This window comes from Trachemys scripta, chromosome 24, assembly GCF_013100865.1.
Source record: "Trachemys scripta elegans isolate TJP31775 chromosome 24, CAS_Tse_1.0, whole genome shotgun sequence".
Lineage (NCBI taxonomy): Eukaryota > Metazoa > Chordata > Testudines > Emydidae > Trachemys > Trachemys scripta.
The window spans coordinates 4,254,667-4,266,137 of NC_048321.1; positions in this window are offsets into that span (position 1 = coordinate 4,254,667).

The window sequence follows — 11,471 nt, forward strand, 5'->3', positions numbered from 1 at the left end:
ATGTTTTCTCCGGGTCACTGATAAAAATGTTATACAGCGTAGGGCCAAGATCCAGTCCCTGCAGGACACCACAGGAAACACACCTGTTTGATGATGATTCCCCATTTACAGTTACATTTTGAGACCTACCAGTTAGCCAGCTTTTAATCCATTGAAGTGTGTCATGTTTACCACTCAAGAAAGAGATTTTGGAGCCATTGTGGATAGTTCTCTGAAAACATCCACTCAATGTGCAGTGGCAGTCAAAAAAGCGAACAGAATGTTGGGAATCATTAAGAAAGGGAGAGATAATAAGACACAAAATATCATATTGCCTCTATATAAATCCATGGTATGCCCACATCTCGAATACTACGTGCAGATGTGGTCGTCCCATCTCAAAACAGCTATATTGGAATTGGAAAATGTTCAGAAAAGGGCAACAAAAATGATTAGGAGTATGGAACAGCTTCCATATGAGGAGAGATTAATAAGATTGGGACTTTTCAGCTTGGAAAAGAGACAACTAAGGGGGGATATGATAGAGGTCTATAAAATCATGACTGGTGCAGAGAAAGTAAATAAGGAAGTATTATTTACTTCCTCTCATGACACAAGAACTAGGGGTCACCAAATGAAATTAATAGGCAGGAGGTTTAAAACGAACAAAAAGAAGTATTTCTTCACACAACGCACAGTCAATCTGTGGAACTCTTTGCCAGAGGATGTTGTGAAGGCCAAGACTAAAGCAGGGTTCAAAAAAGAACTAAATAAATTCATGGAGGATAGGTCCTTCAATGGCTATTAGCCAGGATGGGCAGGGATGGTGTCCCTAGCCTCTGTTTGCCAGAAGCTGGGAATGGGTGCTCTGCTCATTCCCTCCCACTGTCGGAAGACAGGATACTGGACTAGATGGACCTTTGGTCTGACCCAGTATGGCCATTCTTATGTTCTTATGAACGATCAGTTGCACACATACAAAATGGGAAATGATTGCCTAGGAAGGAGTACAGTACTGCGGAAAGGAATGTGGGAGTCATAGTGGATCACAAGCTAAATATGAGTCAGCAGTGTAACACTGCTGTAAAAAAAGCAGACATCACTCTGGGATGTATTAGCAGGAGTGTTGTAAGGAAGACACAAGAAGTAATTCTTTCGCTCTACTCGGTGCTGATTAGGCCTCAACTGGAGAATTGTGTCCAGTTCTGGGTGCCACATTTCAGGAAAGATGTGGCCAAATTGGAGAAAGTCCAGAGAAGAGTAACAACAATGATTAAAGGTCTAGACAACATGACCTAGGAGGGAAGATTGATAAAATTGGGTTTGTTTAGTCTGGAGAAGAGAAGACTGAGGGGGGACATGATAACAGTTTTCAAGTACATAAAAGGTTGTTACAAGGAGGAGGGAGAAAAATTGTTTTTGTTAACCTCTGAGGATAGGACAAGAAGGAATGGGCTTAAATTGCAGCAAGGGTGGTTGCCTATGGGCCTGACTTCAATCTAAACAAATACAGTGGGAGGTGTCAGCCATCTTTATTAAGGGACGCGTCATGCCCCTTGCAGATAGCTGCAGGGCAGTGGCCACATCTTCAACTGCATTGACAGTAATGGGAGATGGCGGCCATCTTGAATAAGGGAAAATTCACCAGTTGGCGCCTTTCATCATGTTTTCGTGAGGCAGGTAAAAACCCACCTGAAAGTGCTGGAGTTGCAATAAAATCGTGATAGTTGGCAATTCTGGAATTCTGCTGTCTGGAGGCAGCAAGGTCCCATGCTCCAGTTGTGCCATGTCCGTGGGCTCTGTTGTCGCACCCTTCTGTGGTTGCTAGGGTGACCATCTTTTCAAAAGGCAAAAGCGGGACACATGCAGGAGCCACACCCTCTCTGTGACCACACCCTCTGCCCCACCTCTTCCCCTGAGGCCCCGCCCCCTGCTCCTCCTCTTCCTCCAAGGTCCCGCCCCCTGGCCGGGCCAGAAGCCAGAACTTGGCCATGGTAAGAGCTGCCAAGGGAGACCAGGCCATTCTAGGGAGCCCTGGACCCTCCTTCTGCCTTGGGCAACATGCCCCAGGGGGCAGGGACACTGGCTTGGGGCTGCTCTCGGGCACTCTGGCCCCCCACCCAAGGCAGGTGGAAGGTCCGGGGCTCCCCACAGTAGCCCAGTGTGGTGGTTCCCTTGGGTGCAACCTGGAACCAGGATACCGCACAACCTCTGTTTCACCAACCTGGGCTCCCTCTCACACTGTGATACTGTGACAAGCAGCAACCTGCTCCAGGTCCTGCACTTACACAGACATCCACAGGCAGGGACACACCCAACTCAGTTACATGAATGCTTCTCCTATTCACTCATGAACCAACAATAGAGAGGCTCCAACCAATTCCCCCAAGCTTCCCAGCCTAGCACTCCAGGGCTGTACCGTCCTGTCCTGGTCAGAAGCCTGACCACTGTACGTTTCTTACCTAGTCCACCACTTCTACAAAGCAAAGTGGATGTGCACCAGCTCTTGTTCCTGAGTAGATTTCCCCAAGCACTTCAAGCAAAATACACTGTTTTAGGTAAAATATCAAACAGATTTATTAACTACAGAAAGATAGATTTTAAGTGTTTACACGTAGTAAGCATACAGATCAAAGTTGGTTACCTAAGAAATAAAAAATAAAATTGCAATCTGAGTCCTATAAACTAGACCCGATTTAAATCAAGCACTGTCTCATCCTGATGGTACAGTTCCTTTATACTCACGCTGGGATTCTCCTCTCCAGCCTGGAACCACCTGCCCAGTTCAGTCTTTGTCCTCCAGACATGTTTCCAGGTGTTGAGTTGTGGGCGGGAGTGAGGCCCCAATGATGATGTTCCTTCCCCCTTTTATAGCTTCTTCCAGCTTGCTGGAAAGATCCTTTGCTATGACATGAGTCAAACAGTCTCCATTGCTTATGTGAAAAGCAACAGAGAGTCCTGTGGCACCTTTAAGACTAACAGATGTATTGGAGCATAAGCTTTCGTGGGTGAATGCCCACTTCGTCGGATGCTTATGTGCTATCTCTGAGAAGTCTCCATTGTATGCGGTACCTGGGACAGTCCTTGTGAGTGCATACGCCCCTTAATGGGCCATCATCAGTTTCTGGCTGTCTCATTATTGTACCAGAAAGGCTGGTTGTGGGTGTTTCCAACCTCACAACATATTTCAGTAACACACACATAGCAAAACTTCATAACTTCACATACAGTGACAGCACATACAATCCAACAGGATATTAATATTCGACAGATCAAGACTTTTCAAATGATACCTCACAAGGCATACTTTGTGCAAAACATATAATTATATGACAGTGGTGAATATGGGGGTGCCAGGGTGTTGCTTTGGGGTACAAGAGTGTCACACCAGGGCTTCCTGGGCAGCTCTTACCACAGTCCAGCTCTGGCTTCTGATCTAGTCAGGGGGAGGAACTTTGGGGGAAGAGGAGAAGCAGGGGTGGGGCCTTGTGGCAAGGGGGGGCTAAGGCCCATCTCAGCCACCGCCTCCCATAAGGAAGAGGCTGATGCTTCCCCTGAGCCTTGGGCTGGCGTGGAGTGGTGCCACAGGAAATCTGGGACAAATGTTGTCCTGGAGTCATTCAGCCCAGGACTGGGACTTGAACTCTGCATTTCGGGTCTGTCCCGCCCGATTTGGGACAGGTGCTCACCCTAGTGGTTTCTCCTGTCTGACAACCCTCAGGTAAACATCCGATTCTGCACTCCTTGTATCCCTCTTTTCTGGGATTCCCTGAAGTACGAGCCTGCCTGGCTGATGCCCTCCCATGACCATGTGGTGATCTCCTTGGACCCACTGCTGTTTACAGCAATTGTTCCGCAGCATCACTTCCATGAATGGGGCCAGCTCCTGAAACCCAAATCATACTGAGTTTTTTGTTTGTCCGTCTCTGCCTCAGTGTATGTCTGCAAGGTCCTGGTAACTGACACCAGTTTCTATCAGAGCAGGCATTCTGGTTTTCCTTTGATCAAAACGTCAGCAGGTGACACCCCATGTTTCATCAGTGCCATTCTGTAATGTAAAAGTGCTAAATACAGATCAAAGTTTGACTCTGCAACATTTTTCAGTAGGTGCTTTATTATTTTGACATCATTTTCCACCAAACCATTGGATTGGGGATAATAGTACTCGTGGGGGAATTCTGCGCCACTGCATACATGCATAATTAATGTGCCACACAGTTTTTTCCCACAGAAAATAACTTCTGCCAGAAAGTTGCTGCAGTTCTGCCTTTTGCCCACCAGAGGCCGCTGCGGTGCTAGAACAGAGCGGCCACTCCCGGGCAGGAGCAGGCCCAGCTGCTGATAGGGAAGGGAAGAGGTTGCCTGCCTGGCAGCGCCATGCCTGTGAGGTCTGGTCAGGAGACAGGGGATGGGGGGGGTCACAGACTGAGGTTCATAAGGGCTATTGAGGAAGGACAGATTGGGGAAGGGACTGAATGGGAGTAGAGGCGCTGGGCCACATGGGGGAAGGGAGAGGGGGTTCAGGACCACATGGGGGAAGGGGCTGCAGGACCACATGGGGATGGTGGGAGGGGCTGGCTTAGTGGGTGCAAGGTCACATGGGGGTTGGGGGTGGCTGAGGTGGCACAGAGACACATGGTGACCGGGGGGAAAGGAGTGCAGGGACACACGGGGATGGGCTGGCTGAGGGGGTGCACGGATACATGGGGACAGGGGGTGCAGGGCCACATGGGGAGAAGGGGTGGCTGAATGGGGACACAGGGACAGATGGGGGAGTGGGAGTCTGAGTGGGGATGGAGGGACACATNAATGGGGACACAGGGACAGATGGGGGAGTGGGAGTCTGAGTGGGGATGGAGGGACACATAGGGATGGGGGGAGGGGGTGCAAGGCCACATGGGGGTATAGGGACACTTGGGGACAAGGACAGATGTGCCTGACTGAATGGGAAAGGCTAGGGGTCAGCTAGGGTCTGCATGGGGGAGGCTCCCTACCAATCCCTCCCTGCCCCCCCCCCCCAAAAAAAACCTGTTCCATATTTCTCCCACCCCCACCCAACAACCCTCCAGGTTCACTCCCAGGCTCCTTCCCTCTCCTTCAGCTCCTCCATTACCCTGACTCCCCCAAGCCTTTGCACTGCTTCTGAGGGGGGTGGGAAATACGGCTCTGTATTGTAGTTTAAATGAACACAAGAACAGCTAGACTGGGTCAGACCAAAGGTCCATCTCACCCAGTATCCTGTCTTCTGACAGTGGCCAATGCCAGGTGCCCCAGAGGGAATGAACGGAACAGGGAATCATCAAGTGATGAATTACTCAAAGTTCCGTATTTATAAGTCTGGTAAGAAATCTATTTGACAAAAAACATTTCCTGAATCTTTTTCATTATCTGTATTGTTACAGACATACTTGCTGACAGGTATTTTGAAATAAATTACCAAAATAATTGAAATTGATGTGATTATATTGTGTGATTTTGACACATAAAAAATGCTGAATTTTACAATATCGTGTGTAGAATTTTTAATTTTTTGGCGCGAAATTTCCCCAGGGGTAATAATAGGGACTAGTGGTTACATACTTAAACCCAAACTTTACTGCAAACTGCTTAAGCTCATGCCCACCAAACTGTAGCCTATTGTCATACATTACTATGTCACACATGCCATGTCTAGCAAAACCAGATTGGATATGCACTGTTTAGCTGTAGTATCCTCTCGTAAGGCTATCTCAGGGGAGTGAGAATAATAGTCCAGGACAAATACATCATGTTTTGCCATCCATCACGAACACATCTATCCCTACCTTGGTCCAGGGGGACAGTTTTTCTTATGCCATTAACATCAGCTCCTTCCCTTGACTTGGCCTTTATTTTCAGGATATGCAACAACCCTTAGCAGCTTCCTCAAAGTTGCTGTTCATTTGAGGCCAGCATAAATTGTCTCAGATTTTTTTAAATTCCTAAATGACCTTCAGGCTGCTCTAATTCATCCCTGGGTCCTGCCCAGATCCAGAACGCAATTTAAAGCCCCTTTCCCATCCTTTTGTCCCTGCCCCTGTTTGCACAGACAGAAGAGTTGCTTGAATCCCAGATGTTACCAGATCTGGAAAAATGTGGAATGAGTGAGTAGCTGGAGTATCCGTCTATTCCATGTACAGAAAACAGTTTTGTATTCCTGCTTCAACATCCAGATGCTGTAACTACACAGTCTGTGCAAATGATTAACTGATGCTTGGATTTTTTTTCCTGCAGTAAATTTATGTTACTGGCCCCACTCCCTCCCCCCTAAATCAACCCCCTCCCAAACACACACACATACTTTATCCCCTTCTATTCAAATAGCTTATTGGAAATTTCCTTCCTGCATCTTGCTTGTTGGGAGCTTTTGAAAGAAAGGTTTCCTGGCTGCAAAAAGCTCCTGTTGGTTTGGGAAGACTTGGCAGGTCTGCTAGAGAATGAGAGTAGAACCCTGCGTGGGACTATTTTTTTATCCCATTCCCACCTGCTCCTGCATTGTGTCTTACGTTTTTATCCCATCTCCACTCGCAAAAGCCTTAGATCCCACAAACCCTGCAAGAGAGACAGATTTCCCCATGCTACTAACGAACTAAAACCAGCAATGGTCGGTTAATATATTATATAGCTAAATAGAATTCAGACACAATTTTTACTACTAAATGAATAAAACAAATCTTGCTTAAACCATGTAAAAATACTTTAACTCCTGTTGTAATAGACATCAAATCTCTTTCTATTCCTCTCTTAAATTTAAGAATTAAAACCTTTATTTAAAAAAAAAAAAAAAAAAACCTCGCTTTACATTGCTGAAATTCAATTTATGACAAACTGCTGTTGTATGTCTATCACACGGGACGTCAAAACAAATTGCACCACTATTTTGCCTTCAAATGTGCAGACTTTTTTTTAATGATCATAAAAAGAAAGTTGTTTAAAAAAAACTGGAAGTTTTTAAACCGCTTAAATACTTGTTTTAGAACTTTGAAACATGCCAGTCAAGTTATTTATATGTCAGGATTATTATTGCTTTTGAAAAACACTTAATGGAAAAACTGCTCACAGCACTAGGTTTTTGATAGAAATACATTTTAAAAAGAGGCTTTAAACTAAGTGATCGACAATAAGGTCAGCTTAAACAGGAGGTGTAGGTAAACTTGCATGTTGTTTTCTTGCAAATTATTGCAGTCTGGATTTTTCGCCCACCCAATCCTGCCTACAACAAAGTACATTTTACCTGATCCCACTATTCATAGAATCACAGAAGATTAGGTTTGGAAGAGACCTCAGGAGGTCATCTAGTCCAACCCCCTGCTCAAAGCAGGACCAACACCAACTAAATCATCCCAGCTAGGGCTTTGTCAAGCCTGACCTTAAAAACCCCTAAGGAAGGAGATTCCACCACCTCCCTAGGTAACCCATTCCAGTGCTTCACCATCCTCCCAGTGAAATAGTGTTCCTAATATCCAACCTAGACCTCTCCCACTGCAACTTGAGACCATTGCTTCTTGTTCTGTCATCTGCCGTCACTGAGAACAGCCGAGCTCCATCCATCCTAGTTGAAGGCTGCTATCAAATTCCCCCTCACTCTTCTCTTCTGCAGACTAAACAAGCCCAGTTCCCTCAGCCTCTTCTCATAAGTCATGTGCCCCAGCCCCCTGATCATTTTCATTGCCCTCCGCTGGACTCTCTCCAATTTGTCCACATCCTTTCATTAGTGGGGGGCCCAAAACTGGACACAATACTCCAGATGTGGCCTCACCGGTGCCAAATAGAGGGGAATAATCACTTCCCTCGATCTGCTGGCAATGCTCCTACTAATGCAGCCCAATATGCCGTTGGCCTTCTTGGCAACAAGGGCACACTGCTGACTCATGCAGCTTCTTATCCACTGTAATCCCCAGGTCCTTTTCTGCAGAACTGGTGCTTAACCAGTTGGTCCACAGTCTGTAGCAGTGCCTGGGATTCTTCCGTCCTAAGTGCAGGACTCTGCACTTGTCCTTGTTGAACCTCATCAGATTTCTTTTGGCCCAATCCTCCAATTTGTCTAGGTCACTCTGGATCCTATCCCCACCCTCCAGCGTATCAATCTCTCCCCCCAGCTTAGTGTCATCTGCGAACTTGCTGAGGGTGCAATCCATCCCATCATCCAGGTCATTAATAAAGATGTTGAACAAAACCGGCCGCAGAACTGACCCTTGGGGCACTTCGCTTGATACTGGCTGCCAACTAGACATTGAACCGTTGATCACTACCCATTGAGCCTGACAATCTAGCCAGCTTTCTATCCACCTTATAGTCCATTCATCCAATCCATACTTTTTTAACTTGCTGGCAAGAATACTGGGAGACTGTATCAAAAGCTTTGCTAAACTCAAGATATATCACATCCACTGCTTTCCCCATATCCACAGAGCCAGTTATCTCATCATAGAAGGCAATCAGGTTGGTCAGGCATGACTTGCCCTTGGTGAATCCATGTTGACTGTTCCTGATCACCTTCCTCTCTCCCAGTGCTTCAAAATGGTTTCCTAGAGGACCTGCTCCATGATTTTTCCAGGGACTGAGGTGAGGCTGACCGGTCTGTAGTTCCCCAGGTTCTCCTTCTTCCCTTTTTTAAAGATGGGCACTATATTTGCCTTTTTCCAATTGTCCTATCCAATCGTGCTGGTGAAGATGAGAGTTTCCTCTGAGCAGTAGCCTCCATAAACCAGCACCGCAGCAGCGCGGAGCCATGGCCGCTGGCTCCATCTTTGCCTCTGTCCTGCGGACCTCGCACGTTACCGTGTTCCAGCTCACAGCTGACTTCCGGGAGGACGGGGACCCACGGAAAGTCAACCTGGGGGTGAGTGCCTATTGCACAGATGAGGGGCAGCCCTTGGTCCTGCCAGGAGTGAAGAAAGTTGAGCAGAAGATCACCAATGATGCCAGCTTGAATCATGAATACCTGCTAATCCTCGGCCTGCCTGAGTTCCGGGCCAATGCTTCGAGGATCGCGCTTGGGGAGCACAGTTGTGCTATCAAGGAGAATCGTGTAGGAGGCGTTCAGTGCTTGGGCATGACTGGCGCTCTGCGCATCGGGGCAGAGTTCCTGAGGTGCTGGTACAATGCAACTAACAACACAGCAACTCCAGTCTATGTCTCTTCTCCTTCCTGGGAGAACCATAACTCTGGTTTTAGCCCACGAAAGCTTATGCTCAAATAAATTTGTTAGTCTCTAAGGTGCCACAAGTACTCCTGTTCTTTTTGCGGATACAGACTAACACGGCTGCTACTCTGAAATCTGTGTTTGTGAACACTGGCTTTAAACCGTTCCAATCATATGATGTCTTATGATGGCAGTGGATCCTGCATAGGGTTGCCAACATAGTATTTCAAAAATAAGGCTCTGTTTTCTTAGCACCCCAATCCCACCCCTCCTCCCAATAGTATTATTATCATGATCATTATATTATTATTATTAATAAGCAGTACTCACCTACATTCACCAGGGGTATTTCTTGCTGCTTTTTGCAGCGCTCAGAAACTCCCAATCTTGTTGTACAGAGATGAAAAAATACGGGATGTCCCTTATAATAAGGGACTGTCTGTTGGCAACCCGAGGGTGGGACGCGCAGGATCCCAGTCCCTTTGCAGGGATCTGGTGCAAACCATGACACTAGGCCCCGAGCTTTGCAGCCCCCTCTTATGGGGATCTCTGGGTGAGCGGCTCTGGCTGACAATCCAGCACCAAGTGCACCCTCTACCGAGGAGCCTGGAAGTGCCACTAACTTTGCTCTTCATGTGGGTTCAAAGAGCTCTGGTGCCACCTAGTGGATGCTCCCACCAATGCCTCTTCACAAAATACTCCTTATCCCCTTGGCCCAGATCCACAAGGTTATATGGGTACTTACTCCCACCGATTTCAATGGAAGTTAGGATGCCTTTGAGGATTTGGGCCCTCATGCCAACCTGAAGATATGTCTACATGGCAACTAGCAGTGTCATTTCCAGCCCGGGGAGACATACCTACACTAGCGCTGATTGAGCTAAACACAGAAGTATAGTGTTGGTGGCGTGAGCGTGGTACAAGATAGCTGCCCCAAGTAAACCCCATCTGAAACCGTAGATACATATTCAGGCAGCTACACAGTCCTGCTGCTCTCACTGCAGTGGCTACACAGCTGTTTTTAGCATGCTTGCATGACCAGAGCTAGCGTGGGTATGACTAGCTGAGCTGGAAATTACCCCTCCAGCTCCAGTGTAGACATATCCTGAAGGGGGGAGGTTTAAATGTCTCAGTGCTACACACAGCAGAGAGGGAGAGTCCCTTTAAATGAGGGAAGTGGGGGGCCAGGGATCCTTTAAGTGAGTCCTTAAACACCAAGGTTTTGTCTGTTTCACATGTGAAGCATCCAGGGCACGTTTCACATGGTTTCCCCCAGGATCCTTGACATAAATGTCCCTGCCCCAGCTGTTGTGCACCTGTCTGCTGCCCTCCACCCCAGCAGTGGCTGCATTTTGAACACGTCACTCCCACTACCTGCAGTGGGAGCTGCTGTGCCTGCCTGATGGAGGTTTTCACCCCAAAGTCCTTGTCACTGGGAGCTTCCAATTGAAGGCCCCAATCCTGCAGGGAGCCCTGGAGCGGGGGTGGAGTAGGGGGCAGGGATCGGTCTGTAAATTACATTGAATAATGAGCAGGCCCAATCCCACATGGCTCATGTGCCCACCGCTCCCTCTGATCTCAGTAGGGCCTCTGGGCACCCAAGCAATGCAGGGGCTGAGACTCAAAATGATAAGAGCATGGTGCAGGTAACAGTCACTGCTAGGACACAGAGCACATTCTTCAGGGAGGACATAGGGGGTCCTGCAATGGTAAGGGGGGGCACCCTGTAGGCAGGGGGTGAGGGGAGGCCTCACATGCGCTGCCCCTTTGCTGAACAGTTCTTAGCAGAATAAACACTTTTTATAGAAACGCTAAAGAGCCAAATGGCAGGACCTGCTTGTTCCTGAGCCCAGCAGCACCGTTCATGAGGGGAGTTAACTCCCACCTCCACCTCCAAACACACTAGGTGCAGGGGTGTCAGGGCATCACTATGGTGCCCCTGAGCTCCAGCTGGCAGAGGACATGGGGCGCCCAGAGCCACAATGCCCTCTGCTGGAAGGGGGCAGGTTCTGTGTCTGACCCTGGCAAAAGGGGGAGGAGGGTGCCAGGCCTGGTGTGGGTGGGTGCCAGGCCCTAAGGGGGCAGGTGGGGGGGGGCAGGCTCTAAGGGGAGGTGCCAGGCCCTGGTGGGGACAGATGGGGAATGCCAGGCCCTAAGAAGGGTGCCAGGCCCTGGCAGGGGCAGCTGAGAGTGTCAGATCCTAAGGGGGTTGACAGACCCTAGCAGGAGAGTGTCAGGCCTGATCGGGGGTGCCAGGCCATAAGAGGGGGCAGGTGAGGGGGGGCAGGCCTTAAAGGGGGGCAGGCGCTGGCAGGGTAGATAAGGGGAG